Below are 27,221 nucleotides of genomic sequence, written 5' to 3' on the forward strand. Positions count from 1 at the left end.
CGCAGGACGACTTCGAGTGCATCCTCGTCTTGTTTCCGAAGGTGGAGGTAAGGAGTCGAATACAAGATTCGACTGGTCACAAATGCATGCGCCAGCCGCAAGGCGTCTTTGCACCGCAACCCCCCACGTTTGTTAGAAACCCGGCGGACCATGCGGCCCACCTGGTCCCCCACCTTACGGAGTTTCGCCAAGGTAGTGTCCGACCGTCTATGTTGATGAATGAAGAGCCCCAGTACCCGGACTTCTGTTCGTTCAGGAATTGATCCTGTCTCTAAAAAAAGCTCAATTTTGGCCGTACACTTTGGTGAGGGACGTATGTGTACAAATTCAGATTTTTGAGGGGAGCATTGAAGGCCGCAGCGGCGAGCATAACGGTCAACTATGGTTGCCGCTTGCTGCAGGTTGGCCTCAATATCTCCAAGAGAACCTTGCGTGGCCCACAGGGTGATGTGATCGGCATACAGCGCATGCTGCACACCAGCGACAGCACCCAACTGGGCTGGCAGGTGCATCATAGCCAGATTAAATAAGAGAGGAGACAGCACTGCACCCTGTGGTGTTCCTCTGGTTCCAAGTTGGAACGGGCCATGTTCGGTGTCCTGGATTTTAATGTAGGATTGGCGATCTGTCAAAAATTGCCGAATGTATCTGAACGCGTTGCGTCCGCAACCGGTTTGTGAAAGATGAGTGAGTATTACCTCATGAGTAACGTTGTCAAATGCTCCTTTCAAGTCTAAGGCGAGTATGACCTTGTCGTTGTGAGGGCATTCGACAGGATCAAGAACGTCCCGATTAAGTTGTAGCAAAACATCCTGTGCGGACCTGTACGGGCGAAATCCGAACATGGAGTCTGCGAAGATGTGTTGATTTTCCATGAACTCGGACAACCTGTCACGCACCATCGTCTCCATTAGTTTGCCCGCACACGAAGTTAGAGAGATGGGGCGAAGGTTGTCCGTGTTGATAGCCTTGCCAGCTTTTGGAATGAAAGTGACCAGAGCAGTCTTCCAATCGATGGGGAGTGGCGCGTCCCCAAGCCAAATTGAATTGATGTAATCCAATAAGGACTGGTAGGCCGGGTCGGGTAAGTTAGCTAGTAATTTGACTGTAATTTTGTCCCGACCCGGGGCTGTGCCACGTTTCATTTTCGCCAGGGCCGCCCACAGATCGTGGAGCTGAAACGGCTGATCCAGCTCAGCGTTCTCCGAACCTGCATAAGAGTGCGCCGGTCCGCGGGGGTCTTGGGTAGTGCACAAGTATTGGTCCCGCAACTTGTGCGCTAGCTGAGTTGTGTTGCCCTGAAAGCTGTGTATGGCACGTTGTAGATGTTTCTGAGTTTCTGTGTGTGTCTGCGTTGGGTGGATAACAGCGTGGAAGAGCCGCCATGTGTTCCTGCTGGACATCTCCCGCGCCGCCGTGTTGCAACGATCCACCCAGTTGGCGTCTGCGAGCTGGGCCGCATACTCGGCCGCCTGCTGGGTGAGCTCGGAAATTCGAGCCTTAAGTTTACGGTTATGCTTTTGTCGGCGCCACCGGCGGACAAGGCAATGCCGCGCTTCCCAGAGGTGGAGGAGGTGGTTATCTACGTCTGATACCGCCTCGGAAAGCTGAATTTTGGTTTCGGTGGAGCGAAGGCTAGAAACCAATTGTTCGGACCATGACTGGTAGCCTTGCTCGAATATAGATGTAGTTGTGTTGTAATTTTTCCTAAATTTGGACCAGTCTGGGAGTCGAGCCTGTGTTGTGGGTTTTGCTAATGGTCTGGTCCGAATTGTAGTGTTTAGTATACAGTGGTCGCTACCGAGGGTTTCCTCAGTGTTGACCCAGTCAGCATACTGAATGTTGCGGGTAAAGGTCAAATCCGGACACGTATCCCGAGTCACGGAGTTACCTATATGTGTTGGGTGGACGGGGTCTGTGTGAAGAGTGAGGCCCAACGTAGACGCAAGCTCCGCCAACTTGCGTCCCCGTTTCTCTTCACGGCGGTACCCCCAGACTCGACTGGGGGCGTTAAAATCGCCCACAATCAAGAGGGGGTCCCGACCCGCAGCTTTCAGCGCGTGGCTAAAAAGGTCCGAGAATGATACATTCGGCAATTTGGGTGGGCAGTAGACATTTAGAATGTGCAGTGGTGGGTCCTGCTTGCGGAGGGGGAGGAGAGTCACCATTACATGGGAATAGCCAAGTTGGAGGTTCAAGTCGACCATATTTGCTGTGTAATTTTTATGAACGCATAGACAAGACGAGGGGTCCTGCTGAAACGTCGTATAGTTTGTTAGGGTGGCGCCTCTTCCTGGCTCCTGAAGGGCCACCACGGCGGGCATATGCTCGAAAGTTGAGAGGAAAAGCCGAAGGTCGGCCCGCTTAGGGCGAGACCGCAGCCCTCGGCAGTTCCATTGAGTTACAGTGATGGGGGAGGCCAATTTAGATAAGGGGGAACGCCTATACCGAGGTTGTCCCGCCATGTTCAGGTTTTGGGGTTAGAGGAGGGAAGGTAGAGGCCCCGGAGCCATCAACCCGGGGCTGAAATTCAGCTCCTGGGAGGGGGCAGCTATCTTCCTCATTTTCAATGTCAATTTCTCGACGCGAAAATTTTGAGGGCCGGCTGGATACGTTTTTGAGAGGAGCGGCCCGGCGAGACGTGCGGGGGAGATTCGCGACATGCTGAGCGATCATGGTAGGAAGGGCCTCCATGACTTTGGCAATGATACGCTCCATTGCCGTCCCGATAAGGGTTTCGAATTTGGCGTTAAGGCGGGCCTCAAGAATGGCCACGGAGGAGTCCGAGGTCACCGGCGCCGCCGCATCGCTCTCCATGGCTTCTGCTTGGGGGGCAGGTTGTGGGGGAGGTGCAGTTTTAGTTTCAAGGGCTTCAATTTTGGCAAGTAGCATCTCGTTTTGGACCCGGAGAGAAGCTACCAGGTTACGAAGCTCGGCGTCGGCCGCCGAGCGAGCGTGAGGAGAAGGGGGGTGGGAGGAGGAGGCAACCCTACCCGAGCCGCTCACCTGTTTTCCTTTTTTGACCGCATTTGCCCAGGCACCGCTTTCGCCTTGCTTGAGTTGGGAGTGGGCTTGCTTCCCCGAACCGCCGTGTGGGGGCGGTGGTGGCGCTTGGTCGCCTTTGATGTCACGCCCGCTTGAAGGTGCTTGCTTCTTGGAATTGGTGGCGTCACCGCCGGTGACGTGATCCTGTTGACGTGGCTTCTTGCCCGTTGCGCCAGTTTTGCCGCCCTTTTGGGCAATCGTATTGGTGTTGAGGCGGTACTTGGCGGTACAGTCTCGCTGCAGCACCTCTAGGTAGCCTTACGGCACGCTCAAAATGGCGGCGATCAATTTACCCTTCGTATTCTGGTCTACAAGGGTCGTCATAGTCTAAACGATGGCAGCACACCGGTGGTGGAGGTACAATGCACCTTGGCTGGGCCTAGCTAACACATTATAAAATTTTAATAAACTAGAAAAGCGAGCATAAGAAATATTTTGATCTCAAGTTATTCTAAAACGAGTCACAAACGACTGGGAGGAATTAATTGCGAGAAAATTGTTTTGTGCACATGACAGCAACTTCTCCCAGCCTTTTGAATCGCCGGTGGTGAGAGAAGTGAGGGCAAGGAGCGAAGCAATCGCCACAGACTACCACGAGCTGTTGAGGAAACTTTTCTGGTTACAAAGAAGTACACGAGTTGTTCCAACAGTTCTGCTGTGAAAACGAGTGTGTACTTCACTATAGAATCGTTGTTAACAACAAACCTGTCAAGTCTACATCAGACAAAAACATACTTGAAGCATTATGGGGGTGATGCCAGGACGGTGTCAATTGCAAGAAATGCTTTCAAGAGTGTTGAAGGGCATAGAAAGCCTGTTGCCAAAGTGTAGCCCCAGTATTATTTAAAAGAAAACATGAGTCACTGGGAGACAACCATGAAGTAAAGAAGCTTAAGGAAGAAAAGGCTACCCTTCAGTGCCATCTATCCTTCCTGAAGGTACTACTGAGCAGTGCCCAGGAAGTTATCAGCACAGCTGCGGGATCAAAAAGGATGTGAAGAAGATAGCGAGTGGCGATGTGCAGCTCGTTTATTTTAATTCCAAGGTAGTGGTGGTGCTTGAGCGTAGACATGTCTAAAGCTGTCAAGTCAGAATAGGCAAAAGCTTTTAGTCAGCTGTGTTACTTTAAACATCTTTACATGTTGAGATATGCGTGCATAGGTAGTACAGCATTGAATATTGAATAAAAAGTAATCAAATTGGATTTTTTTGTATATCAGAAAAAAAAATTGCGGTTATTAAAAGTGCTTGACCCTAGAAACATGTTCCAAAGCATAATTTGAGTGTTTGAATACATTCGTTTTATTGCTCCAATGTGGCATTACCACTGCTCAAGCCTGCTTCCACCCGTGTACCTATTAAGGCGAAAGCCTTCAATGGCTCATACTGTTGCTGTTTGTTTGTCCGGTCACACATAGTTGTCAATCCAATGACGTCATCACCCAAAACCGAAAGTAACGTCATCAGGAAAATGAACTTCAGTAGAGTAAGTTGTTGGGCTAGTTGGTATTCTAGATTTAAGGACATAGTTTTCAGCGCAAAAGCACGCGGCCAATGGAATAAAAAGAAAAAAAAAACTATAGGGACCGGGCGCCCGTTGTACGGCGCCACCGTCGCCTCGGCGGAACAGCGCCGCCCGCGGCGGAGTGCCAAAGCAGCGGAGTGCCGAGGCAGCTGAGCGGCGCAGTCGTTTCCGTTCTGCGAGGCGCTTTTGAGCATGTCCCTACTCGTCGTTTTGCGGTGTGGCTTTAAGAGCTTTGATCTGCTTTGAGTAATCGCAAGCAGTATTTTTTAATCGGAGTATCTTGAAAAAGAAAAGAACCGTCCTCGGCAGGTCATGCGTGTTTTTTTTTTTTTTTTTTTAAATCGCCCGGCAGATGGTATTTCTGTTATATACTCGAAAATGCCCCGCGCGATTTGACCATGCGCTAGGATCACCTTCGTTAGGCACTTGTTAAGACGACTTCGAAGACGGGAATTGCGCCTGCACTGCGCGTCCATCTTATATTAGGTCTAGTCGAAACCTGCCTGAAGATCAAATACCGCCGAGCCGTGTAGCCGTGGCGCCGTAGTAGTGGTAGTTGTAATGGTCGGCGTTCATGTAAATTGAAAAGAATGCTGCACGTGTCTTTTTTTTGGTAATAGCTAGGCTCAAACGATTCAGAGTAGAATAATAGAACATGACATTCCAGTTTCAGCCTTGCCACGAGAGCTGTAAAAGGAGAAAAATAAACAAGCAAGACAAAAGTAGGATGCTATTTATGGTTGGAATAGCACAAATACATATACTTCCAGCACTTCCTGCACAATTACGCTGCAACAGCTCACTGAACCCAGCCTTGAGACTATCAGACTTAATCATAATATAAGCCGAATGAGTAATACCACCTCAGCATCATTTTTACATATACGACAATGCTCTTGTTGAACACGTCGTAGCTGCTATATATTATTGACTTAGAAAATATTATACTATACATGCCTTTCTGTCGACATGCTGCGGAGGTTGTGAAAAGAAAAAAATTAAATTTGCTGCTATCAGTGGCCCTATTTTTTCGGACGCCTGTTATGATAGAGAGATCTTGGTAGTAGTTGGCTTTTGCTTATTTAGCCGTTCTCTCAGCGCAGGAAGTTCAATGCGATTGATCACAGCTGCCTTGAACATCTGAAGGCAATAGTCCAATACTGTCAAACTGTTAAATACAATTGAAAAAAAAACACACACACACAGTGTGATGTGTTGTAAGATAGCCACCGACAACAAAGAGAGCGTTCTATTGTTAAATGAATCCCTCTGATGGTTCGCTCGCTAAGGTGTTCTACTTTCTCAGCGTAGCACGAACTTGCGGGGCCGATACCTAGCTGACCTCAATACCTGATGAGTGTGGGGGGCATGACCATGTAGGTAGTTTTCTATTTGCACGTAAAGGAATTCCGATAACTGAAAGCCATTCCTTTTACAACTTTGTCACAGCAGCTTGCCGGACTGCTGCTAAATCTGTTTACATTGGCCATAGAAGCAATTTCTGAGAGAGGTAAAACGGTCTTTTCTCACTAAAACGCCGATGAGAAACACATGTATTTCGGCGGGCCAGGAAATGGGCGCTGCTGAGAAAATACGTACAGCTGTGTCAGGTGCAACGTAAATGCAAAAAAAAAAAGAAAATTTCTAAACGGCCTTCGAAATAAAAAAAAATGCTACGTTTATGCTCGTTTCCACAAATTAAATTGTATTTTTTTTCTAGCAGATAGCAGATTTTGTGACCGTGCGGTATTGATTGAGTTGTGAAATGAGTGATTTTATTAGGTGAAATGGACATGCCACAATCAAATGTTAACAAATTCTAAGAGTATCAACACAGAGCTCTCAGTGCATTTTCATTGATTGACATACGAAATTAGGAAAAATGACAAGATCATGATAATGGAAATTGTTCATGTCTCCTATCTGCTCTTTCTGTTAAGAGAAAAAAAGTAAATTATCTTTGACTATGTCAGCGAAAGTAGCTGCACAAACATTGTCTCTGCCCATCACTGAAGATCGTAACGGAGCCCGAATGACGATGGTGGAGCTGCCGTTTCTTTTTCCATGCTGGGGTTTTCTTGTACACAGGCGGGGAAATGCTAGCGTTGTAACTTATGCTGTTGGGTTACTTCGATTTCCAATTGTCAATACAGTGACTACTGATGAAGGAGTGCGGCTTCGACTCCGAGACTCTCGTGCCGTCACTCCTGGGGAACAGAAGGCACAGAGCATCCGGTAGCAAGCGGAATTTAAAAAGTTCGGCACTTTCCATGACCACACAGTAACCAAATGCGTAGATTCGTGCCTTAGCCTTTCAAAGAACCATGCTTAGGTCACGCCGCCACTCATGCTTCTGTGGAAACCCGTAGAAATGAATCGACTTAAAAGCGTCTGACGAGTTTACGTAGCTGCCAGTGGAGCCAACAATGCACCACGTTTTGCCAGCCTTGTTTGGCCAGACTTCATTTCACTGGACATATTCACGCACATCATCTAAACCTTAGGATTTCCAATTTCCACATAAACCAACGACAAACAGCACGCTCCAATGCGCTGGCAATTCCAGCGATTGAGCGATGCGCCGAGAGGCGGCGCCACCCATTCAGCTGTCCAGTCCCTATAGTCTTCCTTCTTCTTTCCTTTGGCCGCATGCCTTTGCGCTGTAAACTTTGTCCCTAAATCTAGAAAAATGAAAATCCGATCTCCACCGGGAATCGAACCTCCATCCCTCGGATCCCCTGCCAAGTGCTTTAACCTACTGCGCTATGCCCGGAATCGTGAAACACATCATAATTCTTATCTACAGTGAGGACGATAGTAGCGATAACAATATAGCTGCAATTAGTGATGATAATGATGGAATTAGCAATGACGATGCAATTAGTTGGTAATGATAATGAGAGCAAATATGATGCACCTTGTGCACCAACAACACTCAGGCTGTCGCATTTCTGCGGTGTAGATTCCACAGTGCTCTCGGAATTTTTGTAAACTGCTGTTCTTATCCGAGGCTATTGACCAGCACAGCGATAAGGCTGCAAAGGAAAGCTATGCAGCTTTATCAAAAACATTTTGGTTGAAAAAGCTGCATATCTTTTCTTGTAGCAATAGGGCTGCCATCGGGTGGATGGCAATGAGTAATCACTTTTTATTGCAAGTCTGCTTAACCTTGGATGGTTTCCCTAAGGCATATGAAATGGGCACTCGGACAATTCAGAAAATGTCATGTAGGCATCACAAATTTCTCCAGGAGAACCCCCTTAATCCTTACGAGATGCAGCTCATGCTGCAAAACACAGTTATCATCATTCAATAGTGAACGGCTGTGTAGTCGTGCATTGGAGGTCTGCCTGAGTAAACATTAAGTAACGTCACCGCGGTTTACGTATTAAATCGGCCATTGGTGGCTGAGCTGTACTTTAGTTTCCATACTTTTGTAATCTATAAAACTTCTACCATAGAAAAAGCCTGTGTTTCATTATTGGAACACAGTAATTTATTGGTATAGACCATGTTCATTTTGCCCTCACTATTCCCTTAAATTGTTGTTATTTGGATGTGGATAGGTCAAGAAAGCTGTGCATACAGTACAGGAAGATGATAAGGGGGGAGGGGAAGAAACCGTAATGACATTCATGGTTAGCTTTATCATATTGATCGTATTTATATGCTGTGAGCAAGAATGTTCTGATGCATTCTAGCAATGTGAGGAGGAGAAAGCTGTCTTATTGAAAGGTCAGGACATTGATTGTGGAAAGGTGCTGCTGAGAGGTTTGAGATGACCAGAGCCTGTTTAATTCATCAGCAAGCCTCAATGCACCATAATTACGATATGACATGAACGGCCAACACTGTTAAGTCGCGCTGACATATTCATGCGTTGTAAGCATGCACAATGTGCGTCATTTTTGGTTGCTGAATGGGCCTACACACATTTTTGATTTGATACCCAAAATTTGAGGCTTTTTGCCTTCTCTCGTGCAGATGTCCGTGCTTAGGATACACATGACCACCTCTCTTGCATATGCTCTGGTCGACGGCTGGCAGTGATGCCCGTTTAGGTAACTTTTGGGTCGTCGAACATCGGACCTTCACATTTGGATGAATCCACCGTCAACTGGTTACAGGAGAATGATTCTGTCCTTGCTCCTCCAGGAGAGAAACCTAGCACATCTAATCTGACCCCTTTCCTGGCACCTACACGGCCTTTTTTTTTGTTGACCAAAGGTGTGGCCGTATATATGAAATAAATAATTGAAGCAACAAATAAATCTCGGCAATCTGCAAAATATGCTTGCACATTTAATGCCATTACATTTAACCTAGCGAACATTCGTGACATTCTGTGAATTGTAATGCATGTCTGCTAATTATTGCGATTGCTGTATGTGCTGTACCAGTGTACCTGGGCAGCTGTTTTCCCTCTTTGTGGTGAAGTTGCCAGTCTTCTGTTGGAGCAAAGATTGTGTTACCTCAGAATATATGCATCAGTGCATACTTTGCTTGAATGCTTCAGTGCACCCTTTTAAAGGGACACTGAGGACAGCTTCATTGAGTCATTGGTCTCAGTAAAAATTTGATTATTTCTCTCATTATGGCTGTGTTGTCTGGCAGCAATTATGGCATATAGTATTTATTGATGAGAAAATTTAAATTGGAAGCTTTCCCATGAGTCGATTCATGATAACCTTCAGAAGAACGGAAATCTGAGCTAGTTGGTGCATTGCAAGATCAAAAAACAGCGCGGCTACTTGGGACAAAGAGAGGAGAATAACGGACAAGCGCTGACTAACAACTGAAGTTTATTCGAAAAAAGCACAGGTAATATACACTTTTTTTCTCAAGAACCAGGACTCATGCGCTCCCAAACAAGCATCAGTCTAATCATGGGAATCCAAATATACAATCTCAGTGTCATGCAGAAGCACCGATGGCGTGCTCACGCAGCTATCCCCTTTTCTATGGATGTGATAGGCTTCCGATAACTCCCTGGTTAGTTGATCCTTATGCCTGTAGATTACATTGGTGTTGTTAAAAAGAGGTGTGCATAGTTTTTTATCAGGATATCTCGGATCATTATTTAAAGGGCAGTCCCTGTAGTGCAGGGCAAGGTTCGAAGATGGGGCATTTTTCAAAGATGCCTTATGTTGGCGTAGACGGGTGTTGATACATTTACCTGTTTGGCCTATATACCTCTTTCCGCAAGAAAATTCAATGTCATACACCACGCCTTCAGCACATGGTACGAACTTAACCTGGTGATTTATTTTACACGACCTCCTCTCGCTTTTTTGTTGATTCTTCATTCTTCTGTCCACTATGGCACATATCTTGGCAAGTTTTTTGGGGGCTGAAAATACTACATCAACACCATATCTTGATCCTATGTTCCTTAACCTATGCGACAACCGGTGTACGTACGGGATGACTGCGTACTTCTTTCTACTGCCCTGCTCCTGTGGCTGCGAGCTATGTACCGACTTTAGTTTTCTTAAAATTTTTTACAGGCAAGCGAGATTACCTGATCCGGATATGCCGCCAATCTTAATCTGTCAATCTGCTGTCCAAAACTACTAATCATTTCATGCTCACACGATTTTGAAAGGGCAGACCCCAAGCACGCGACAGCTATACCACATTTTACCAATTTTGAGTGGGCTGATTTGTAACTGATTTGTAAGCGAGAGGAGGTCGTGTAAAATAAATCACCAGGTTAAGTTCGTACCATGTGCTGAAAGCGTGGTGTATGACATTGAATTTTCTTGCGGAAAGAGGTATATAGGCCAAACAGGTAAATGTATCAACACCCGTCTACACCAACATAAGGCATCTTTGAAAAATGCCCCATCTTCGAACCTTGCCCTGCACTACAGGGACTGCCCTTTAAATAATGATCCGAGATATCCTGATGAAAAACTATGCACACCTCTTTTTAACAACACCAATGTAATCTACAGGCATAAGGATCAACTAACCAGGGAGTTATCGGAAGCCTATCACATCCATAGAAAAGGGGATAGTTGCGTGAGCACGCCATCGGTGCCTCTGCATGACACTGAGATTGTATATTTGGATTCCCATAATTAGACTGATGCTTGTTTGGGAGCGCATGCATCCTGGTTCTTGAGAAAAAAAGTGTATATTACCTGTGCTTTTTTCGAATAAACTTCAGTTGTTAGTCAGCGCTTGTCCGTTATTCTCCTCTCTGTTTGTCCCAAGTAGCCGCGCTGTTTTTTGATCTTATGATAACCTTGCTGAGAAGGACGTGTCACTGCCACATTAGGGTGGCTCACGACACAATATATCTTGCAGTAATCTGCACCAAAACTTGTGTGGAAGCATGCATTTTACTTGCGAAATTGGCCAGTAATGGCAGCATCTTTGTTCTGTTTCTTGGTCTTTCCATCCTTTTAAAACCTCTGCTTTCATTTTGAGTGGTCTCTTTAATGGTTTGTGGGGTTTAACGTCCCAAAGCAACTCGTGTGGTCTCTTTAAGATTTGGACACTCTATCTTAGCGATACAGGAAAACTGCTTTCCATCCTTAGTGTCCCTTTAAAGGAATCCGACAATAAAACACAATTCACAGTAAGTATTTCAATATGTATTGCCATTTGCCTACTTTGTGCCTGTGGCTACTTGCAGCTTGTTTTACTTCACAAAACGAGCTTTGTTTAACACAATAAATAAAGTGTAAATTTCACTGGATGACTAATTATTCATATTAATTAATAACTCCCTCTTGTGTAAACTCACTGAACATCTCAAATGTGTTTTATCAGCGCTTCATTACTTCTGGGCTGCCATGAATGGCAGCTATGGCATGTAGTTTTTATGGTAGGCAACCACCTTGGCAGGAATGTTGCTTTGTGAGCTTTGTCGATTGGTGTCTGCCCAAGACTTGGACATCACTTCGGAATATACACGGTCAGCAGTGGGACGGTGTACATCGGACCTGTGTTGGCAGTCACTTTTTCAGAATTATGGTGTTGGAACCAAGGACCATATGTCATTACCTTTAACTGCATGTTTGATGACACAACAAAAACAGGACATAGCTCCGCCTAACTGACAGGATTAAAATCTCCAAGCAGGCCTTGTGCTCAACACATCACTAAAGGCGACAAGCACTGTTCGCCATGTCAGTCGCAGCAATGGTTCTATCAAAACTGCTTTCACTGTATATTGCAAATTTACGCAGTTTTGTTACTCTTGCAATGAGATTTATGTCCGTATACCTTTTTTATCTCAGAGCTGCAGTTGGCTATCATGACATATGGAGTATATTGTGACCACACGAAGGTATTGAATGCCCTGAAATCAAGATGCATGTGTGTATTTTGACACTACACAACCAATATGCAGTCCGCAATAAATGTTCCGTCTTGTGCTGGCAAGCAGACTGCTCAAATCTTTGAAAATGCAACACATTAGCATGATTGTGTGAAATAATATGAAGGGATATCAGTTTATATCTTTGCAGCTTTCACAGCTGGCCTGTTTTCCCTAAGGCAGAGGAAATAATTACTTGGCAAACTGTTTTTGGTGCATGCTGCAACTAGTCGCAAGGGCAATGACTGGACAAAGATGGAATCAGGAACGCAGCACTGTTTGTTTATTGTTTTGACACTAGTCTACATGCTTGTCTACAATGATAAGCACAACAGGGCAAGTAGAAATAACATCGATCGAATAGGATGCGGTGAGATGTTTTCTGAAAAAAAAAAAAAAAAACGAAAGGAATTCGACACAAGGAAATAAACTGTCTAGAGCTAGAGCAGCTGGAAGATAAATGCTGTGCAAAAATACCAGTAATTTCACAGCTTGCGCTTCGAGCCTTCAACTTTAGGAGCAAAACTAGAGGCAGGACTGCGTCGGGAGAAGTGGAGAGCATTTTTTCTTTGCGCGGGCGTTGTATCTTCCGGCACTCTTAAGTACGAAGTTTACTTGAATATATACCTGGGTTCCACGGTTGCAGACTAGTCCAGTAGGCCGGCAGCAAATCGCTTGAGAGCTGTGATGAATAGCTGGCCTTCCCGGTTGAGGTTCTATTTCCCGGTTAGTCCCGGGATGGCTACCGCACCGGAGCTTCATAATAGATTAGCTGTGCCAAGCTGCCTGTATCAATTGGACACCAAACGCCTGTTTGTACATCCGATAAAGGCAACGAAAATGGCAAAAAAATTGCCCTCTAACCGACCTCTTCGAAGTCCAGGATAGAGCAATTTTTACGAACAACTACAGGCTCCTTTTTACACTGGTATTTCCAGGTGGTTAAAGCTTACCACTGCTACTAAACAGTGATGTCGAAGTCGAGGACCACGATAAAAATAACAGCGAGATTCCACTCAACTACGCACTCAATCGGAGACGAGTTTTTCTCATCCCGTGTGTTGCGGTGCTTGCATGGTAGAATTGTGCTTGCGCTGTGCACCTCGGTCCGATGGTACATACTACGTATACTTCCGGATGATCCAAAGGCAGTGACTCATACAAATTTCGGGAAATGCAAGTAGTACATGGAATGCTGACCACACCAGTTACTTGCAACATACTGCAGGCATGTTGCAGAACAGCGTCGAAGAGTCCACAGGTCGGAGACGGTGCTATCTGTAACCAAGTAAACGTATGGGAATATCACAGCATACCGCTTGACGAACAGCAGTACGCGAGGCCTAAGCTCAAGGAGTATTATAACAAGTGGAAAAGGAACACGTCCACACACGGCCAAGAAACCCGTTTCGCCACCATCGCCACTGCCAAGTCCGGCCTGCGAGCGATTACGGAGCCGGCGACACTGGCGACACTGGCGACCATCGGCCTATCTCTAGAAACGGCAACGAGAAGCGGCAGGCATTTTACAAACAAGCAGTGGTGGTGGTAGTGGTTATTTATTGTATATACAAAAGGAAAGGAAAGATGTTTGCCAACCCCGGTACAGTGCGTAATGGCGATTTGTCACGTGAATTTTGACTTCGTTTTTTGTGGTTTTGTTTCTGCTGGCATTGCTTGCAGGCGTGCGGTTTCAACATTTATTCTCTTGATATTTGCGCTCAATGTGCTGGGAATGTGGTGGTATGCTTGGCTTCTAACTACGGCAACTCAACTAGAACGCGATAAAAGATGTTCCGAGTGCCGTCGAGTTGTGAACGGCGAAAACTAGTTTGCTGTTGCGATCCGCTGGCTGACAGTAGTCGGTTGCACATGGAACACGAGGCTTTATTTCGAGTATTTTGTCAATGGCAAGTGTTGGATAGCGCTGTGAAAGCTAGAAAATTTTGTGAAGCAGGTTGTTTACTCTCGTTCAAAAGCACCAAGTTCTCTCTCGGGTATATCTCGGGCGACTTTGGCTATGCGCTGTTTTCGCACGATGACGGTAGCAGTGAGCGGTCGTTCCACGACTGAAAAGGTTCGCAAATTGTGTTGTTTGGCCTCCGTCAGCACAGCGTGATATGATATAATAAGTACTGATCAATTTTATCCCCTACTAGTTCTGCTAAATTAAAGTTTCTAGAACCACGGCGAGTACTTGCCAATCAGCTGTCGGTGGTTGGTCTCGTTGCCTGACTAGGCCAGCGTACGTGTCACCATTAGCAGTTGTAATGGTTGTAATGGTTGTAAGGCTTACTTATACATTGGTGTATGTACATATATTGTTGTGTGTACATTGTTGTGTAAGCAATTATTTGCTGATTTCACTCCATAACATGGGCTTTCACCAGCGAAGCAATCAGCGTGAGCACGCAGAAATGGCAGAGAAATACAAGCAAGGTTGATAAAGTTTCCTGCTTGTGCTGTGGTGTTTATTCTTATCTTATGTAGAAAGAGAGACAGTTAAAGACAGTTGCAGGGATAAAATTTAATAGCATTTTTCTATACTCTGGGTCAGAGTCATGAAATCTTTATTTAAAAGGTACATTGTCCAACTATTTTTCATCTTTCATAGCATAGAAAAGCTGATAGCTGAGATGCATAGTATACACCAAGTTTTGCTGTTAACTTGGGCATGAGAAAATATAATGAATGCAACTATATAAGCTTCTTGTGATGCATATAGGTGCTGCATGGATGAAGTTTGTGTTATTTTCATTCGCTGCGTGGCCTTCAGATGGAAAACAAGGTGCTAGTGGCTATTTCCTATCTAATGAAGTGCAAAATTCTGCAAGGTAGGCAGAGGCTGGCCTAGCTAGCAGTTTTTATGTCTAAGGGTAAGAAGTACACGAATCTTGCCGAGGCAAGGCTTCTGTGCTATGCATTTTCTTACAGCTTGCAATTACTCGCCCACGTCTATTGAAGCTCATTTCTACAGCCTGTACTAGGCATTTTGTCACAATTTACTATTCCTCACTCCCAGCCTTGCTTGGAGGTCATTAATCACATGCTGTAAAAAAATGTGTACGCTGCATAAGTTCTGCTGGACAAAGTAATATGAGGTGTAATTACAGTATGAGAACGGTTTCCCATTTCCAAGAACATTTGCTTTTTCATGGATATATAATAAAGACTAGTCACTTTTACCTTTGAGGCCTATTTTCTTGTGCCTGACTGTTTCTCTTTGTGCCCGTAGCAAAGAAGCGTTGATACGTCTTTCAGTTGATGTCTTAATTATGAAGAACCACAAGACAAGTTGACTTTATGCCCGGCTTTTTGTATTTTTTTTTCTGATTTATTTATAGGAAGGGAAAGGCGCGGTAACTGTCTCACTTGTTTTCTGTGGACACCGCTGACATCGCACAGCACACGGACGCCTCTTCGTTTCGCCTCCATCGAAACGCAGCCGCCGAGGTCTGGTTCAAACCCGGGTACTCCGGCACAGTAGTCGGGCGTCTTACCACTGCACCACCCCGGAGGTGCTTATTTGACTCCTTTACCTTGAACAGAAAAAGAAGAGGGAGAGAAAGACGCGCGCCGCAACAGCCGTCGTCCACCACCGAAGCGGTGGCGGGTGGAATGACTGCCTACAACAGATGAAATTCGGCGGCAGGCTAGCCCCCGCCGTAACCGGCGGTGACCTACCTATCCTAGCCTCATCAGGGTCAGGACCAGCCACCGTTCACCACTTCAACTCTGCAGATCACAAGAATTCGGCAAGTGAGGATGAAGGAATATGGGGCGTGTCGTCGCATGAACGAATCAGTATGCGCCACGCTGCGGATCACTATAGGATACGGCAAGTGAGGATGAGAGAATATGGGGCGTGTCGTCGCATGAACGAATCAGTAAGCGGCACGCTGCGGATCACTAGGATACGGCAAGTGAGGATGAGAGAATATGGGGCGTGCCGTCGCATGAACGAACCAGTAAGCGCCACGAATAGAACAACAAAATATAAGTAAAATTGCATAGCTATATAAATACTGCTCTCCCTGCTATATGCGTCTCTTCGCAGTCTGGCTTTGTTGTTCGGTAAGTAACTGAGTTGTTCTCAGTTGGCAGATTGTTTTTGTACAATACACTGCTATATCGGTCGCCACTTTTGTGGACTTTACCTCTTGGACCGTTCTCTTTTCGTTTGGCACGCAGTGCGGCTGTGCTGCTGTGTTACCTCTGAAACTTGTGTCGCGGACTGTACAGCTTTCGAAATCGGTATCCAGTTTGAGTGCTAGCAGAATGCTTACTGCCCGTGTGAGCAGTCACGAATGGTTCGCGGTATGCACTTCGTGGGGCCTAATGTGAGAGGGCTCGACGCAAATGGCTGTCGGCGGTAGGTTTTGCAGCGCCGCCAGTGCAACGGAGGTTTCTTTCAGCCATAATTACTTTTAAGAGGAAAGCCTTTAATGTCTCATACTGTCGTGGACAAAGTGTGTCTTGCTTTTGTGGTGGCGGTCGCGTGGCGTTCCTTGGCGTGCGTTGTCTAGTTCAAGTATGAGATTGCAGATGGCAGGAACGAAAAGATGAGACTTCTGGAGGAAAGGCGCAGTATCTGTCACACTTTCTCACACAAGTGTGCGTTTGGAATTAGCACCCATGTGGACGTTTCCTCTGCCGACGTGGGAGCGCACGGCAAGGCTCATGACGGGCCGGTCCTTTGTGTGATAGTCGCGACGCCATTTTGAATTCAGGGTTAGCGTGTGTTTGTTTTAGGGTTAGCGTGTGGTATTAGCGTTTCATTTTTGTTTTTGGTTATGTTTGTTTTTTAGTGTCGGGCGGAATTGTTTTAATTTTTTTTTTGTGCATGTTGTACAAATATGTGAAGGTTGTCGCCGCGATTAGTCTTTGCGACCGGCCTGCTGACGCGGATTAGTATTTGCGCTCGCGCAGTTCTGCCAAGGTCAATGGTTCTGCTTCTTTCGGTCAACCAGAGTTGAGTGAGGCCCGTTTCACATGCTGCGACTGGACCGCAAATAATCTGTCTAGTCTGTGACGCCGCAGTGCGAGTTTCGCTCAGTGCGCGTTTGGAATTAGCACCCATGTGAATGACTTCTCTGCCGACGTGGGAGCGCACAGCAAGGCTCAGGACGGGCTGGTCCTTTGCTTGATAGGTGCGACGCCATTTTGAATTTAGGGTTAGCGTGTGTTTAGGGTTAGCGTGTGGTATAGTGGTGTGGTGGTGTTTGTACACTGTTTTAATTTTGTTTTGGGTTATGTGTGTGTTTTTTAGTGTCGGGCGGAATTGTGTTTTAATTTTTTTTGTGCATGTTGTATAAAGACGTGGAAAGTTGTCGCCGCGATTAGTCTTTGCGACCGGCCTGCTGACGCGGATTAGTATTTGCGCTCACACAGTTCTGCTTCTTTCGGTTAACCACAGTTTGAGTGAGGCCCGTTTTATATGCTGCGACTGGACCGCCAATAATCGGGGCGGAGCCCGCCGCTCGCCGGACCGGCGGCACCTTGGAGCAAAACCCCACGGCGCCGGCCACCCGATTTCGGGGAGTACTGGCACAACTCCCCTTCTCGGGCGAGCGCCGGCGCGACGGAGGCGACGGAGGAGAGAAAAACCGGCTGTGAGAATGAGAGGCGCAGATGTAATGACGGTAGGCACTATAGCTGCTATAGCTCCGCTATTCCTCGCGCTCTTGACCCCTACGCATTCGAACAGTGGCGTCGAGCTGGGCTTTGTTACAAAATTCTCTTGTAGATAGCGCCAGCTGTGCCATCAACGCATCCTCCGCAGTCTGAGCAGCAGCCAGCCGCGATCGAACCCCGCCGTCCTCCTCACCCTCTTATAAACAAGGAGCACACGACTCCGATTCCCCGACGTCCCCACTTGAACTGCTACGCAGCAGACCCAGCCATGTATTCCACCTAATCAGACCTATGTAGCCCATAAATAAATGTTCAATAGTCCCAATCTAAAAGAAATCCTCAGTTAATTGAGTCATCCTAGATTAGACAGGCACGAAACAGGCTCGATGGTACGCCATCGCTCCTGTCGCGTGGCGTTCCTTGGTGCGCGCTCAAGTGTGGGTTGCAGATAGCAGGAATGCTAGACAAGATGAGACTTCTGGAGGAAAGGCGCAGTATATGTCGCACTTTCTCCGACAAGTGTGCGTTTGGATGGTACGCCATCCCTCCTGTCGCGTGGCGCTTCTTGGCGCGGGTTCGAGTGTGGGATTGCAAATAGCAGGAACGCTGGGCAAGATGAGACTTCTCAGGCTTTCGCCTTTCATTACTTTAGTCGCTAAAGTCCCTCGTAATTTTTTTTACACTTGCGTATTCGCAGGCGCCTCTGACAAGTGCATTTGTTCACAGAAGATTCTGCGCCTTCATTTCCAATAATAAACTTGAAAAAAAAATAAAATAAAGGCATTCGCATATAGAAACAAAAATATTGCAGCCGATTTGCATAGTTAATCAAATGCGAAGTAGATGCGTAGCACTGCTTATCCCTGCTATATTTTTCATGCATTTTGCACTTTGTTATGCTTCGTTTTGCATCATCACGTATGGCACGCTTCCTCATTTTTTGTGCTTCTATGTTCTTGCGCCGTGTAGCTGCAATATCAGTAGAGTCGCGTTCCCGCTGTCTTCGTAACCTTTGTACTTCAGCACGTCGAAGGACTGGCTTCATCCATTGCGATGCGAAGCAAACGCGCCGCGCCCTCAGCTTTCCTTACGCCATGTTTAGTGGTTCTTATTACAAATGAGCGAAAATAGGCACGACGTATTGCATCCCTCTGTGGAATGCACTGCTCCGCCTGAAAGGTCTGGGGTGGGACCATAGGAGGAGAGAGAGAGATTTGAGAAGAATGTAGGGAATGAGCGATACAGATGCTCCAGTTTTGTTATGAACACATTCCGAACAGTGAAAGATGTTCTTCAGGGCGAAGAAAGGTAATTCAAGAGCAGGGAAACGCGCTTGAAGGCGAGCGCCAGTTAAGGCGAGGAGGTAAGAACAAGCTGCTTCTCTACATGGCGAGCGGCTCAGAGCCCGGGTCCTGGGAGCACCGCTCGTGCTCTCTGCTGTCTGTGAAGGCTGAGGAGTGGCTGCGAGCGACGCATCGCATGACTGCTCAGTCCGCTCCAGAGTAGCTTGTATTGCTTGCGAAGGCCGCAATGGGGACGCCCTACTCTCTCACTGGTTGGACATATGCGGTCGCTCCGCCCCCTCACTGTTAAGTCGCGTAATGCGGGTGTCACCACTTTCTTTCCTTCAAGTTCACGGCGAGACAGAGAGAGAGGGAGCGGCTTGTGTTGCAGCTGCGCGACCGCTCCGCCGCCTCAATGCCGAGCCGCGCGATGCGCGGCCAAGTTCACGAAAAGAGTGAGCTGCTTCGGACAGACATCAACGAAATCCGTGATTGCGTTTAGTAGTGCTACATACTAAAATATAAAAGTAATAGCGGAATTAAAAGGCAATATTAAAGGTGTTTGGCGTCTTATACCCTTAGGGTCCCACTAATATTGTTTAGCACAAGTGGAAAGGGTAGAACTGCTGCTCCAGGAGGCTATGCCTGCAGTCTTCGTATTCCAAAGAGGAGGTCTTGCTCAATTTAAATGTGTTAAGGTACGAGAACCAGGGACGAGTGAAGGCCCTTAAACCAAATGCAGACAGAATGTAAAGGCCGCAGTACGGTTGCTTTTTGACGTGATCCGTCGTCCGCACGTGCTGATTCGCAAGGTGACCGGATTGCAGGCAATGTCTCCGGCTGCTCTCCTCGATCACGCCGCCGCCGGGGCAATATGGTCGCCAGCGGTGCGAAGCAAAGTGTGGTTGTTGCTTTGCCGCAAAAACCAATAATACTTAGCGCGCATGGCTAATACTGGTGTTCCTATCGACTGTGAACATTTCCCCTAAGTTGGATCATTTGCGCTGAGCTGAAGAGTGATCTTCCAACCAATGAAATGTACATACTTTTACTGCTGTTACTGGCCCTACTTGAATGTTTTCAAAATCAAGGATTTTGCATTCATTCATTCATTCATTCATCATAGCATTGCTTCTTTGTTCATCGTCTGCTTGGTCTTTTTTTTTTTAAAGCCCAGCGTGGTTTAAGTTTTTTGCCGCCGCCGGGGCAATATGGTCGCCAGCGGTGCGAAGCAAAGTGTGGTTGTTGCTTTGCCGCAAAAACCAATAATACTTAGCGCGCATGGCTAATACTGGTGTTCCTATCGACTGTGAACATTTCCCCTAAGTTGGATCATTTGCGCTGAGCTGAAGAGTGATCTTCCAACCAATGAAATGTACATACTTTTACTGCTGTTACTGGCCCTACTTGAATGTTTTCAAAATCAAGGATTTTGCATTCATTCATTCATTCATTCATCATAGCATTGCTTCTTTGTTCATCGTCTGCTTGGTCTTTTTTTTTTTAAAGCCCAGCGTGGTTTAAGTTTTTTTCTCCATCGTTCAGTGTATCCGGGCTACAGATGCAAAATTTATGAGAGTGTCGACGTGAAATGCGTTCCCAGCTGCCTCCAAAATGTTGTCGACATGTTTCCTGGGCACGTGCAAAACGAATGGGAAGGAGAAGGGAGACGAATCGTTTGAGGCCTTCACTTTCCTTTAGTCTGCAGCGCGAGCTTGCCGAGCTGCACGAGACCATATCGAGCGCAGTCCATTGTTCTTCTAGGAGGCACTGGCCCACCAAACTTCCAAGCCACCCGGGCCTGCCCCTTGGCCAGCTCCCTCGATGCGACTTCTGGCTCCAGTTCGTTGTGCAAGTGCAAAACCCCATCCCATAGCTCCCTCGGCTCGCCGCACTATGGGAAGCGAACCTGGTGACTACCGCCGCAGAGATGTCTGCCATACGGCGTACTCCCAGCGAAGTGCAAGGTGAGTTTGCTCCCAGATCACTTCTGTTGACTTCGTTTGGTGCAGTGACCGATTCCTTCTGTAGGTTGCCTGTCTGAAATCTTTATTCGAGGCTCTCGATCAGTACGCCTATTCAGATGTATTCAGCTGCAGCTGCAGTTTACACCAGCTCGGAGAATTGAGATGGTAGTCTGAATTGGTGGTATAATGTATACGTGTATATATTTACTATTCACGCCTTCTGCTCGGAACTAGATCTCTGTTCTAGTTCGTCGGCATGCAAATGAAAAAAAATCTGCTGCTGGAGCACGCGCGGAAGGCTGCTGGAGCACGCGCGCGGCCGTGTGGTGTCTGCGCTCGCTGGCGCTTGTCGGTGCTCGCCAGCCGAGGGTAACGGCTAACGTAACTTCACCCCCTCCCTCTCGCTCTCTGGGTGAGCCCGTATGGTGTGCGGGCTTCGTTGTCACGTGTGCGAAGCCCGGTTGAGCCCGGCGAGGGCACTCGGTTAGCGGATAATGGATATAGCGGTGATATCTTTGTTTCAGGTGAATTCCACATCCTTTCAGTTACAAGGCTGTTTATTATGGGATATAGTGAACGGAGTAAATGGCATTTCTCGAAACAGTGTATGAATTAGCATGCCATCTGCCATTTCTGTGGAGATAGTTCCCCATCAGGAGTAAAATTTTGTCCGCAATTTCGAATGCAATATGTTCCTTGGAAATAGAAGTTATGGTCGTGATTATTCGGGGGTTCACTTGATAAGTAGTTGCATTTCGATGTTAATTTTTTCATTCATACGATTTAAAAAAAACAATTGCACAAAACTTCCTGCTAACATGTTTATTATTTTGAGGTGAAAAAAGCATCGCATGGTTGTCCTTAAGGGCTGCATAACCAATTCATGCGGGATATTATTTATTTCTGATGGAAACACCAATTCGCTTCTGAGACACTTAGCACAGGGGAGCGCAGTGATCTGTGGAATGGAAATTGATAGACAGGTTGAGAAAAGCAAGAAATAGTGGGCTAGGTAACAAGCATGAATTCAACGTACCTTCACTGAGGTCAAGAAGAAATTCTCACAAGGGTAGGGAATTTAATGTGGAAAGCAATAATTCGATGGCCTCAGAAATAAACGCAATTGGATGTGTCAGACTTGGGTGGAGGATACATCTCTGTGTGGTGTGCAAAGACTACTCCAATGCAGTGGACAAGCCTGAGCTCAGCAAAGTTTACGCAGCCCATTTTCGTGCCGACCTCTCCTTTTACAGAGCCACTCCATGGACAATCTTGGCGACTTCCTAGTGCGCCTTCCTCATCAGGCACTGGAGTGCCGGCTACGAACCTTCATGTGCGACGATGGATTCTTCTGGACTGAGAAGACATCCACAGCATTGCTCGACATCATTGTGGAAGTGAATAACTCGACGAAGGCTCAAGGAGTTTCGCGCTGAAAATTACGCCTCAACTCTGGACTCGCTTCCTTGAATTCGACGTACCGCCCCAGCAGATGTATTATCAGCATTCTCTGGCATTATGGTGGATTATAGTATTATGATGGATGTATATCAGCATTCTCTTAAGGATATAAAAGAGAACTGTATTGTGTACATATTGTTTTGTGCCTCTTCCCAGTTTTATAACATATCTCAGCTTACTCCTTGATACTTGAGGCGAATGTTATCTGTGTATGGGAGGAATTGTACTACAGAGATACCTAAGCGCCGCCGAAGGGTTGACGCGATGGTGTGCATGTTTTTCTGACATGCCTGGAGACTGTTGGCGCGATGCCAGGTCACGGTAACAGCGGCCTTTCCATGGAAGTAACTGTGCATTTAGGACTGTTAGACATGGTTTGGCATTGCTTTTCTGGGCAGTCTGTAACACAGTTTGCCAAAGTGTTAAACATATTTAGTTAGTTTGGTCTTCTTCAATATAATGTCTTCCCGCGGTACAATTTTTCAGCACCTATTTTCAGATCTGGCTTCCCTTTGTTATTGAAAAGGTAATCGCACATATGTTATCCGTGGCATGATACTGACCTCATGCTGGATTCGTACTGCGTGAAACAGGAGCAAGCTACTGCTTGTAAATCTCATAATTAAAAAATGACAGCATAAATGGACATTAAACAAAATGAGAATAAGAACGCCTTGCAAGACCTTGCACACCCATGCCACACAGGTACATTCGTATGACTCTGTGGAAGCGGGGCTTTAATGCAGGGTTCTCTTTATTTATAGTGATTAAGCAAGTAGCAAAGTACATGTACACAGACAAGGATCCGCAAGCAGACTCTGTCAGGAGACATGAACCTTACTGCTTATACCTTTAAAGGCCGAGCTAAAAGGTCTCAAAATTTTTTATTTGATTTTAAAGATGCGGGATGGCACAGTAGAGGAATAAAGTAATTTCCACCGCCTGCGGCTTTTTAACGTGCACTTGCATCGACTGAAGCATTATATTTCGCCTGCATCCGCCCTAAAAACTAATTTACAGAGCGGGACGGTCATCACTTCTAATTGTGATGCAACTGCGAAATATTACAAGAAACTGTTATGGACAAATTGAAAGCACTGGTCTAATAGTCGGACAGCAAAGCAAGGGAAGGAAAGCGTAGCAGGGGGTGGCAGAAAGTTAGGTGGGCGGATGAGGTTAAGAAGTTCGCAGGGGTCAAGTGGATGCAGCAAGCACAGAACCGGGTTAATTGGAGAAATGTGGGAGAGGCCTTCGCCCTGCAGTGGGTATAGTCAGGCTGATGATGATGATGAATGCGCATCAATGGACATGCACCGGCTTTGTAGAATAGCCGACTGACTGCTTCGGGCGTTTGGTCTGGGCACATTCAAATAAAGCTTGGTTGTCAGCGTGGGACAATCAAAATACAACATGCAAACCTCTTCGTAAACTCTTCCAACTCTTTCTCCGTCCTCTGAGCTTGAGTGCACCAAACGTCCTGTTGCGGATGCCAGAATAATTGTCACCCGTTAATAATTAGGGGGTATTATTAACGATGCGCCCTTAACGGTGCGCACACTCCCAGACACCCTTAGAGTGAGTGGGGGTAGCTGTTCTGGTCGCAAAGGAGATGCCCTTGACGTGCGTGGTAAGCTCAGCCGGAATTCAACTACATTGTAGTGACAGAAGGGGTGGTCGTTTGGTGCCCAGCGGTCGCCGGTTCAAACCAGAGTAAGGATCGGAGTCAGAAGTAACAAACAAAACACAATTTATGCACAGCAAGAGACGATACAAAGGAATACACAAGATCACTTGAAATACAACAGACGAGAGGTTCACAGAATACAAACGCTAAGCATGCAACTACAGAATGATTCAATAACACAGGCTTTACAACAGATCAAACACGAGAGTTACATAAACAAACACCAAATTGTTCACTGGGCACTGTTGCAGTCCGACGCCTCAAGAGTCGCGATGTGGCCGCCATACGAGACGAGCACCGCTCCCTTGAAAGTCCGTGGGCTTGCCAGCAGCGGGTGATCGCCGGGAGCGCCTTTAAACACTTTAAAAGCGAAGAGTTGCGCCGGAAGTGCGTCATAGCACTGCGCAGCCAATAGCGCGATAGCGCGCTGTGCCGGCTGCATTTGGCGAAGGCACTCCCCGCGCGTCCAGCCGAAGCACAGGCGAGCACGGCGCAAAACACTGACGAACTGACTGACTGACTCAACAAGCGGCGCAGTCGCTTTAAATAGTGCGCGCCGCGTCTGTTTGTTAGCACGCGTCAAAGCTAGCGCGCACACACACATAGCTTCGCTGGTTATAGCTCCCTCTTTTCCTCCCGTCGAGCCGCGCGTCGTCATTGGCTAGGTCCCATAGAAGACTCCGGAATTTTCTGGCGTATTCCAGTCCGATGAACCACCGTCCTCCCCGGGCAATGGGAAAGAGGGTGACGGCAACGCGTACAAAGCTACGCGCTCTCCCGCGCGGGGAAGGGGGCTTTTCTCTACATGCTTCCCACGCGACGCCGCGCGGGCCTCGCGCCGTGCCGGCTTGATGAAAATGTGCGCCGATTTCGTGACACCGTCTCACACTCCGGAGACCCTGGTTCGATTCCCACCCAGCCCATCTTGGAAGTTGCTTTTTATTTATGAAGTGCATGCCAGGATTTATCGCTCACAGCCAACGCCACTGACGACACCAGCTTTTCTGCGACACGAGCTCCAAAACAGTAAATAAATGAACAGTGCTGCGTTCGTGATTCCATCTTTCCAGTCATTGCCCTTGCGACTAGTTTGCAAGAGATATTGTGTCCTGAGCCACTCTATGTGGCAGTGACATTCTTTTCAGCAAGGTGATCACGAATTTGAATCGACTCATGGGAAGGCTTCCCATTTAAATTTTCTCACCAATACTATATGCCTCAATTGTTGCCAGACAACACAATCATAATGAGAGAAATAATCAAATTTTTACTGAGTCCAGTGACTGAATGGAGTTGCACTCAGTGTCCCTTTAAAAGGGGCACTGAAGCATTCAAGCAAAGTATATGCACTGATGCATGAGAGAAAATATTCTGGAATAACACAATCTTTGCTCCAACAAAAAACTGGCAACTTCACCACAAAGAGGGAAAACAGCTACTAAGAACACTGGTGCTGCACATACAGCAGTCGCAAAAATTGGCAGAAATGCATTGCAATTCACAGAATGTCACAAAATGTAGTCGCTAGGCTAAGTGTAATTGCATTAAATGTGCAAGCATATTTCGCAGATTGCAGAGATTTATTTGTTGCTTCAAATATTTATTTCATATATACGGCCACACCTTTGGTCAACAAAAAAAAAAAAGGGTGCGCATGTGCCAGGGAAAGGGGTCTGATTAGATGTGCTAGGTTTCTCTTCTGGAGGAGCAAGGAGAGAATTGTTCTCCTGTCTGGTTGATGGTGGATTCATCCAAATGTGAAGGTCCGATGTTCGACGACCCAAAAGTTACCTAAACTAGCACCTCAGCCAGCCGTCGACCAGAGCATATGCGAGAGAGGTGGTCATGTGTAGCCTAAGCATGTACACCTGCACGAGAGAAGGCAAAAAAAACTCAAATTTTGGGTATCAAATCAAAAATGTGTGTAAGCCCACTCAGCAACCAAAAATGGCAGACATTGTGCATGCATACTACGCATGAATATGTCTGCACAACTTAACAGTGTTGGCAGTTCATGTCACATCCGGTTTCACAAGCGGGTGCTTCCTTTAGTCCTTGAATGCCTGCTGAAAATGGCCAATCCTCCCCTACCTTTTCCTGCTCTCCCCGTTGATTAGCCTTCACACCTGTCCTGCTTCTGTGGAGAAAAGTATACCGTATGAGTAGTGCCTAATGATGAAAAGCTGACAAAATCACTTTTTGTAACATTTCCTTTTTCTTCGTGAGGTGGCATTCTGCATCACTCGTGTATCAAACTGCCTGCCAGATGATGTCGTAGAGAGCACCATTCGTGGTGCTGCTCATCGCGGCGCTGCTACAGGTGCTGGTCTTAAATAAAGCCATAAAGATTTGGAGGCAGAGGCGTTGGCATCGCTGCGAAAGGCTGTGGTGGCTTGTTCGAATCACGTACGTCTTTTATCTACAATTCAATCATGTTTAGAAAGGAAATTGGGAAAGAAGGCATGGTAAGTCTTTCTGATAGGGAAATTTTGAAACAACTAGGTAGCTTTCAAGTTGGAGTTTTACTCTTGCCAGGATAACCTGCGACTGTTACAATGATATCATATAAATATTTTTTGCTTGTGGCAGCCAACAATTATAATTGTTTTAACAAGTGCACGGACAGCAGCTGCTGCCAAAGCATTTCCTGGCTGCCAAGTTAATTGCTTGGCTATTAGTTTTGTAACTGTTGCGCTTACGGTACTGAGTTGATGTGGTCTAGTTAAGCTAGTTGGCTCATAACAGACACAAATAAAGAAATTTGCGAGCGAGGTGCAGAGGAAGAATAGGTATAGAAGTACACAAATGCAGAATGCAATGCACCATCAAGATGCTTATGTGTGCATCTGTGTTTGCATAGGTCTTTGCCGCTTCTTCATTCGTGTCTTGCTTGCGCAGTTTTTTCTTTGCTGACTACAACCAAGCACTAATGATGCGAACTAAAAAGAAAAAAGAACGCTTGAATAGTAAAATTAGGCAGACAAAACCGAAGTCAGGTTCGCTTCAGCCCGTGTTCAGATGCAGCCACTGAACGCCTCAGCACACCTCTGCAAATGGTGAGGAAATCTGTCGCTCCGGCCACCTCGTGCTTGCTATGGAGGAGGAGGACAAAACATTTATTTTCGCAAGGGTATTCGGGGCGCGATGGGTCCCCGCACGACCCCACTGCATTCATACGTTCATGTTCAATCTGTCAATGACGTCGGCAGCCTGGCGAACTGCGATCTTTTGCTTCGCCGTGTCTTTGGAGCGTAGTGTGGTCTCCCAGTCTTCCCAAGTCCGGAGTGGCACC

At 46.6% G+C, this 27,221-nt stretch overlaps 1 long non-coding RNA gene across 7 annotated transcripts in view; it reads left to right on the forward strand.

Moving 5' to 3' along the window:
* Positions 1–22,376, forward strand: part of LOC146183192 (uncharacterized) — a 40,391-nt gene extending 18,015 nt beyond the window's left edge. For 2 of the 7 annotated variants that reach the window (XR_014708752.1, XR_014708753.1), the window contains 2 exons: positions 20,582–20,784; positions 22,038–22,376. This is a non-coding gene — a long non-coding RNA (uncharacterized LOC146183192). Of the gene's footprint in view, positions 1–13,023; positions 13,509–15,843; positions 15,975–16,157; positions 17,051–17,328; positions 17,543–20,581; positions 20,785–22,037 lie in introns of those variants that run through there. The other 5 variants (XR_014708750.1, XR_014708751.1, XR_014708748.1 and 2 more) reach the window with 5 other exon arrangements.
* The last annotated feature ends 4,845 nt before the right edge of the window (positions 22,377–27,221 follow it).

This window comes from Amblyomma maculatum, chromosome 7 (assembly GCF_055883805.1).
Source record: "Amblyomma maculatum isolate TAMU_Amacu chromosome 7, ASM5588380v1, whole genome shotgun sequence".
In the NCBI taxonomy this organism is placed as follows: Eukaryota; Metazoa; Arthropoda; class Arachnida; order Ixodida; family Ixodidae; genus Amblyomma; species Amblyomma maculatum.